This window comes from Myotis yumanensis, unplaced genomic scaffold (assembly GCF_028538775.1).
Source record: "Myotis yumanensis isolate MYYU_CA2020_CCGP unplaced genomic scaffold, mMyoYum1.0.hap1 SCAF_12, whole genome shotgun sequence".
In the NCBI taxonomy this organism is placed as follows: Eukaryota; Metazoa; Chordata; class Mammalia; order Chiroptera; family Vespertilionidae; genus Myotis; species Myotis yumanensis.
The window spans coordinates 56,024,194-56,032,055 of NW_027223763.1; the positions used below are offsets into that span (position 1 = coordinate 56,024,194).

At 45.5% G+C, this 7,862-nt stretch overlaps 1 non-coding gene across 1 annotated transcript; it reads right to left on the minus strand.

Annotated features, from left to right (window-relative positions):
- Positions 1-321: 321 nt before the first annotated feature.
- Positions 322-393, minus strand: TRNAH-GUG (transfer RNA histidin (anticodon GUG)). The gene has a single exon. It is a non-coding gene; the product is annotated as a tRNA-His (tRNA).
- Between the last annotated feature and the right edge of the window lie 7,469 nt (positions 394-7,862).

Below are 7,862 nucleotides of genomic sequence, written 5' to 3' on the forward strand. Positions count from 1 at the left end.
ACTGTACAGCCCTGGCAGGGCTCAAAAGCAAGCAGACCTGACGAGTCGCTCAAAGCAGGGCGTAAGTAGCTGTAATTAATAATAATTACATGCCCACTGCACTCCAGTTTTATCATATTATCCGTCCACGCAAATAAAAAACCCCCACACAACACGCTCGCCACCGGATTAGCGCATTAATAGGGCCACTCTGTGTATGTCATCTCTCTAAAATCTAAAATATTTGTAGCGGCTTCTCTTTTATGGATTTTCATTATTTGACGTCTCGCTGCAAAATGCTGTTTGCAGGCGTTGTTCTCTTCCAAAAGCCTCCTCCCCTCCTGCCGTGACTCGGATTCGAACCGAGGTTGCTGCGGCCACAACGCAGAGTACTAACCACTATACGATCACGGCAAGCCACAGGACAGCTGAGCACTTGGCTTCCCTGAAGGGCTATGGCAATATTATCATTTGTGGAAACACTGCCATCTATTGCCTAACTATGTACATTTTCTTAATATTGGGAAAGAGGATCACCGGTTCAGAAAGCTCTAATTATTTAGAGGAACGATACCAAAGTGGCTGAACATGAAACCGACGTGGTCTTCTTGGCTGACTGGTGACACCGTATGAGGTCGGATTCGCAAGAATTACTGTCCAGGAAATGGCAATCGAAGTAATAAGACCGAGAGAAACGAGTCTGTTGACTCATGCTTCCTATTTTTAACCAATAATGAATACAGATTTCCCACCCCCCAACCGCCACCACCAAATAGGCCGCATGGAGTGACATATGACTCTGAGCTTCTTTTGTAGTTTCTCCACCACTAGCCTTATTTCCACGTCTCAGGCAGCGCGGCCATAACAAAACATGGCAAGAACAAAATGGCCTGAGGACTGGGGAGAATGAGAAAGCTTGTTTCTCCTATTAGAAGAATTCAGAGTAAGGAAGCCCGAACTGAGGAAAGGCCCCTTTTCAAACCCACTGATAGCTAAAACTACCCCTCCCCCAAAACAAATATGTAGGTCTTAAAGCCACAAGAAGAAAACCTGCCAGTAACATTAGCAACCCACCACACAAAGAAACTGGAGCATTCCACACTGAATACGTTCCAAGGGGAAATTTTTTAATACATTTCCTTGTTCTAAAAATTAGTCTGTTAAAGTTATTCCCAGGGTTGAATGGCTTAATAGAAAAGATACAGAAAATATATTTCTAATCAATGAATTATTATCGGGTGTCTCCTTTAAGCCTTCTGAACAAGGAGGATCTGGGAGCAGTTGGGGCTAGCTGGTACTGTACGTGGGGTGGCAAGACCCTGGTCCATCTGTTGAGTGGGAGCCAGCAGCTCCAGTACTTCTGGAAGGAAGTCTAAAAGCCTCAGACACAAATGGCCACTCATCCCCTCCCCTCTAATTCTCTATGGTCCCTTCTGTCTTCCTTCAAATCAGCCATTCTCAACCTGTAGATCGCGACCCCTTTGGCGGTCGAACGACCCTTTCACAGGGGTCGCCTAAGACCATCCTGCATATCAGATATTTACATTACGATTCATAATCGTAGCAACATTACAGTTATGAAGTAGCAACGAAAATAATTTTACGGTTGGGTCACAACATGAGGAACTGTATTTAAAGGGCCAGAAGGTTGAGAACCACTGCTTCAAACTCTCGCAAATCCACTTTCCTTCCACAGTCACATAGAAGAACATTGTGCTGAGGGCCTGAGCCCTAGCGATTCTGTGTGGGAACCAGGGCAGAGCACTCCCTGGCCTGAACAGGAATACAGGTGAATCGGTAAGAATCACTCTGAGGCAGGGGGCAGCCACATCTCTTGGCTGACAAGCAGTTTCCTAAAGTAGCATCATTTGCGTGCCACCTTCATGATTTTTGCTCTGGGCACACACTAACAGCATAAAAAGGAAAGTATGTTTTAGTCAACTCACAGAGTATAAATTGTGGAAACAGGCCTTCTGGATTCTAATTTTGGCTTTGTTATGTATTAACTGGGGGAACTTGGGCTGCTTATTTAACCTCTGTGCCTCAGTTTTCTCATCTGTAAAGTGGAGATAATAGGACCTACTTCATAGGATTGTATGAGGACTGAACAAAAATTTAAAGGAGGCCTGTTACATAGTAAGCACTGTGAAATATTAGTTATATTATTTTATTTAAATGTATTTTTGAAGGAAATTTTATAACACTCTATATCAGTGGTTCTCAACCTTCCTAATGCCACGACCCTTTAATACAGTTCCTCATGTTGTGGTGACCCCCAATCATAAAGTTATTTTCGTTGCTACTTCATAACTGTAATTTTGCTACTGTTATGAATCATAATGTAAATATCTGATCTGCAGGATGTATTTAAAGGGGTCGCGACCCACAGGTTGAGAACCGCTGCTCAATATGTGGTTTTTTTTTTTTAAAAAACACAGTATCGCATTCCATAAAGAGAGGGCACAATAAAATAAAATCTGAAAACAAAACAACAGAATTAAAATCCAGCCCGTACTCGAGTCCAAGTTCTACTCTCCGTGCAAAGGAAAGTGAGTAACAGTAGGAGAGCTGTTAAAGGCATAGGAGCCTCTGAGCAAGGTTTCTTCTCTGCTCATCTGAATGATGGAAGAGATCTGAAAAGGAAATAGCTTTGTCTGCACAGGATTCAATACTATGAAATGCCCCAATCATTACACCCCCTGCATCGCCTCCCACACTGCGTCTGTCAGGCTAGGTTATGCTATGTCGCGATGCTGATGTCTTAGTGGCTGAGAGTAAAGAAGCCTTTCCCCCTCCTTGTTCTCACATCCACTGCAGGGCCTGCTCTGTAGCGCCTCAAGCAGGAGCCCCGGGTAAGGAAACTGACATCATGAACATGGCTCATTGCTTTGTAAATATAAAGAGAGCCCTGGAGTGTCCAGACCAGCAACTAAAGGCTCTTCTCACAACTCACTGGCTAGAACTGATCACTTAGCTCAACCCGCTGCAAAAGTACCTGCAAGGGCACTAGGCCTTGTACCCGGAAGGCAGTGCTGGAAACCTCAGCGGAACAGCACGAATGGCTCCCAGCAATCCTATTCCATGAGAAGCGTAGAGAGGTACATCTGGGAGGCTGTACGCCTAACAGCAGACATGACCGGGGGCAAACACATCAGCTTTTCTTTAGCATCTCCATGGGGTTCTCTAATAGATAATGGTAGGCACCATGTGGATAGACTCTGGAATATTCTTGACTACTGAACTGCAATGAACTTATGAACAATTACGAGGTTCTTTTGCCCATTCACTGTCTTCTTGGGGATACTAGTATATATTAATATTCCTTCTACAAGCACCAATGACCTATGACCCACTTCAAAGGGAAAAAGCGATAAAATCAAGACATGCCTTCTATGGAACAGACTGATGAATCTCAGAGGGAAGATGGGGGTGGGGGTGTGGGGAGAGATTAACCAGGGAACTTATATACATACTAGAGGCCCACTGCACAAATTCATGCACGGGTGGGGTCTGGCCAGCCCACTCCGATGGAGGCCCATAGGGGTAGGGCCGGCAGGGGGGAGGGGGCCATGGGTGGTTGGCTGGCCGGCCCCGCCCCTGATCGAGGTGTTGGGGGCCGATCAGGGGTGGGGCCAATGGGGGGAGGGGCCATGGGAGGGCTCGAGGGCGTGTCTGGCCCATCTCGCTCAGTCCTGATCTGCCGGAACCCAGCAGCAAGCTAACCTACTGGTCGGAGCATCTGCCCCTGGTGGTCAGTGCACGTCATAGTGACTGGTTGACCAGTTGACTGTCTGCCCACTGGTGGTCAGTGCACGTCATAGCGAGCGGTTGAGCAGCCTTAGCATATCATTAGTATATTACGCTTTGATTGGTTGAATGGAAGACAGGTTGACCAGATACTTAGCATATTAGGCTTTTATTATATAGGATATGCATAGCCCATGGATACAGACAATAGTGTAGTGAAGGCCTGGGAGGGTTGGGTGCGGGGTGAAGGGCTCAATGGGAAAAAATGGGGGGGAGGGACATCTGTAATATTTTCAATAAAGATAATTTTTTTAAAAAAACATGCCTTCTAATGGCATTTTCATCTTCATTTTAATCTACTACATGATTGTGTTTTTTTTATGACTTTACTATGTCAACCCTGAGGTGATTATCCCTCTCCTACTAATTTATTCATCACTCGCAAATACTTGTTGGGGATCTAATATAGTCCAGCCATTTTTCTGGCTCTTAAGAATTTAACAGAGAACAAGAGAGACATGTATCATGATTTCATGATTTTCACATTCTAGTGAGAGACATATAGATAAAATAATAGGTAAATAGAATGTATGAGCTAGTGTCATGGAAAGGAATATACATACATACATACATACATACATATATTGCTTAAAGTTTTTAAATTAGGCAGAAGTAGAGAAAAGCAGGGAAGGTATATATAGAGAGCAAGTCAGCACTTGCTTTGTCTGGATTTTGGTCCTCTCTCCAGCTCTTCTACCTGTGACCTTGGGCTAGTCCCTGGACCTCTCAGAGTCTATTTCCTCATCAGTAAGGTAAGGGGAATTGGACTAGATGACCTCTCAGATTCTTTATATCTCTGATTTGTCATAAATTTAATTTCTACAAATAAGTTGACAAACAATAGCCAAATATAAAAATTGTGAAGGGATAAAATCCCAATGAAAACAGGTAAGTCCTGCAGCTGTTTAGCTATCCCTTATGTTTTTCTAAACTACATGGAAGCTGGTCTTTTGTCAGCTTCTAAATGTTACCAGTCTTATTTCCCTGCCTATGGCAACATATTTTCATACACAGGGGTTGATCTCTTGATTTAAGTTGGGTGTGAAGATTTCTCACTTGTGTGGGGCATTTAACTATGGAATTTATTCCGGAAGAAGAAGATATGGACTTCCCTTTTAAAAAGAAGAATGCTGCTGACCAGCCTCTCTTTGTTAGAAGTGATGGAGCGACTGCCTTCCTGCTCTCCTCCTGCTGCCTGACTACCAGATTCTTCTGATGGAGTTGTTACTTTCCCTGGCTTTCCTAATGGATGCTAACACAGGAGCAGGGCTGGCAAGAGGGCCCCGGGACTGGTGGAGGCTCCCACCTCCCCAGCTGAGTCCTATCTCCAGCATGGCCACGCCCACCTCTTCCCCCAGACCAACTCTGTTTCTCCTCCTCATCCCTCTTCTCAGCTTGCCTCCTGCCTCGCTGGGGGTAGGAAAATGACAGTCAGATCCATCACTGGGCTGGAGGCCAAGAGCAGCAATCCATTGGGTTGGGGCTGGCCCAGAGCCCAGTTTCAGACAAAGACAGGTTGGGAACTGCCCTGCAAAGTGGGCTCCCTGTCCCCTCCTCCCAGAGTCCCATCTCTAGTCCTGGACCGGCCAGCTTTGAGGATATAAGGGACCTTAAAACTATTCATTTTGTGGGTTCTTTCTAGAACCTCATTCTCATACCAGTGAACAGTGTGTGTGCGCGTGCGTATGTGCATGGTGTGTATAAGAGAGAGAGGGAGAGGGAGGGAGGTGGGGGAGGGAGGAAGGGAAGAGGAGGAGAGGCAGAAGAAAGAGCAGGAGGAAGAGAGAGAGAAGGAAGCAGGAAAGGAGGGGAGAACAGCTGGACAAATCTTTTTTTGTACATGTAAGGAAACCAAGAATTGCTTGTATACATTCCTGAAAATTTTTAGGAGGGGACAAAAGTAGGGGGAAGTAGAGGAAGCCCAAGTAAATGGGAGCTCCAGATTTCAAACCTTCAAGCACTTCACCTTTATCATAAAGAAACACACTGAAAGCTAAATGGCCTTAGGTTTACCACCTCTGAAACGCTTCCTGCCTGTACAGAAAATCTTTGATTATGAGAAATCACAAAACAATAGAGAACATGGATTATTTTCAGAATGCCTGTAACCACAAAATGTTTAACAGTTTACATTTTCAGGAGTGAACTCCTTGAGGTGATTTTCCCCATGCTTATTAATGAATTGTATTTAACCAAGTCAGAAGTCTTGCTGTGGGGAATGTGGAATGGTGGTGGTGGTGAGGGGATGGTGGGATGGGCCGAGGGGGTTTTGGTTGGCTTAATTTTAATTTTTTTGCCTGAAGGCACCATTAGAAAACTCCAGATGCAACGCCTCCTAATAGAATTCCTCATCTGACACAGCCCTCTGGAATACGTGGGCCTAACCTTTATGATCTGGCAGGCCAGGCCTCTACTTGGAAACCTTATTGGGGTGGGAGGGGGGGCTGATCCATTAATGATAATGTGCAATAATAACTCAGAGCCCCGAGAACAGCTGAAGGCCTGGGGCGGCAGAGCATTAGGGCTCCGCATGTACGAAAAGTGGTGGCAACGGGACCCCCAGAGGAAGCAGGGGGTGGAGAGAGGGCTGGACTAATAGTGGAAAGCGAGGACATGCCCCAGGACTATATTTTTCTCCCCATCACATTAGGAGGCTGAGGTCTTAAGAAAGAGAACTGTTGGCAGGATGGGGACCAGTTAGTGCTTTGGATTTATGGCCATGAGGGTTCTAGCCAATCACTGTGGAGCTACCTTTCTTAAAGAAGTTTAAGCATGGGCTGCTGGGGGATCTGGGGCTGCTAGCCTTAGACTAATACTTGAATCTCCCTGTGCTTAAGTTCCCTTTATAAAAATGGGATGATAACAATGTCAAATGTATATGATTATTGGGAGGATTAAATAAACATGTAATGCATTTTAAAAAGTGCCTAGTCTGAAGTCATTAGTAATTATTCGGCATATTTTGGTCAAAGGAGATATGGGAGTCGGCTGCTCTGAGCTCCGGGCCAGGATGAGGAGGTGCCAGAAGAGCAGGCATGAGACCAGAGGTGGCCTGTGGCTTCCCAACTGGGCGCTGGTTATGACGATAAGTGGCTAGTTAGATGCCAGAGGGAAGGATGCCTTGGGGTCTGGACAGGTGGTTCCAATCCCAGAGTTAGGATGTGACTGGGACACACGGTGAGGATAAGTAGAGAGACTAATGCAGCATACAAATCAAGAAGGCCCCCAAAGCAGAGGCAGTTGCCCAGTTTCAGGCTGTCCTGTTGTCCCTCTGCCCTAAAGGAGCCAATATTGGAGCCAAGTTAGTCAGGAGGTAAGTGTGGGCACTGGAACATGTTGGGGGGAGCTGGAGGGGTGATTGAGAGACACAAAGGAGCCAGATCACTCCTCAAATCCTTTTCTGTACAGAATGATCAAGGCATTGGGCTCAGCAGCTGGGCCTTCTCTTTGTCTTAAAGTGATGATGATGAGTTTGCTCTTAAAGTGACTAAGGTCTCACATGTGTGAGGTACCTGGCCCGAGCTGGGGTGGGGCTGGAGGAGAGCCATGACTACAGATGACAGCCAAGGAGTGCACTATTTTTTCTGTCTCCCACACACTTGACATTAGTGACTAGTACAGAGCATTGGCTGACTAGGTTAAAACACGGAATTGGCTTGGGTGTGGATCAAACTCCAGAACCTGGTCTTTCTTTAGAGCTGCTAAATATTTAAGAGCTCTTTAATTGGCCCTTTTTCTTATATTGAGGTGTTTTGTTTTTTTTAATGAGTTTAACCTTGCCTTTCCTGAAATACATTTCACAAGTACACTTCTGTTGGATTACACAGGGTCTGTGTTCAATTCTGACCACCTCTGTGAGTGTCAGTAATCACTGGGGCCATCAACTCTTTTGATTGAATCCGAGCTATGAGATAAATAACCACATTACAGATCTGGAAGGGACTGCTATTCAACTGATCAGACCTCAGCAGTGTGGAAGCTAGACATATGTGAAGATACTATTAGCATCTCCTGGGCTCAGTTCTTCTGTCACCTGAGAGGAACCAGGCACTGGATAGCTTGATGGAATGAACACT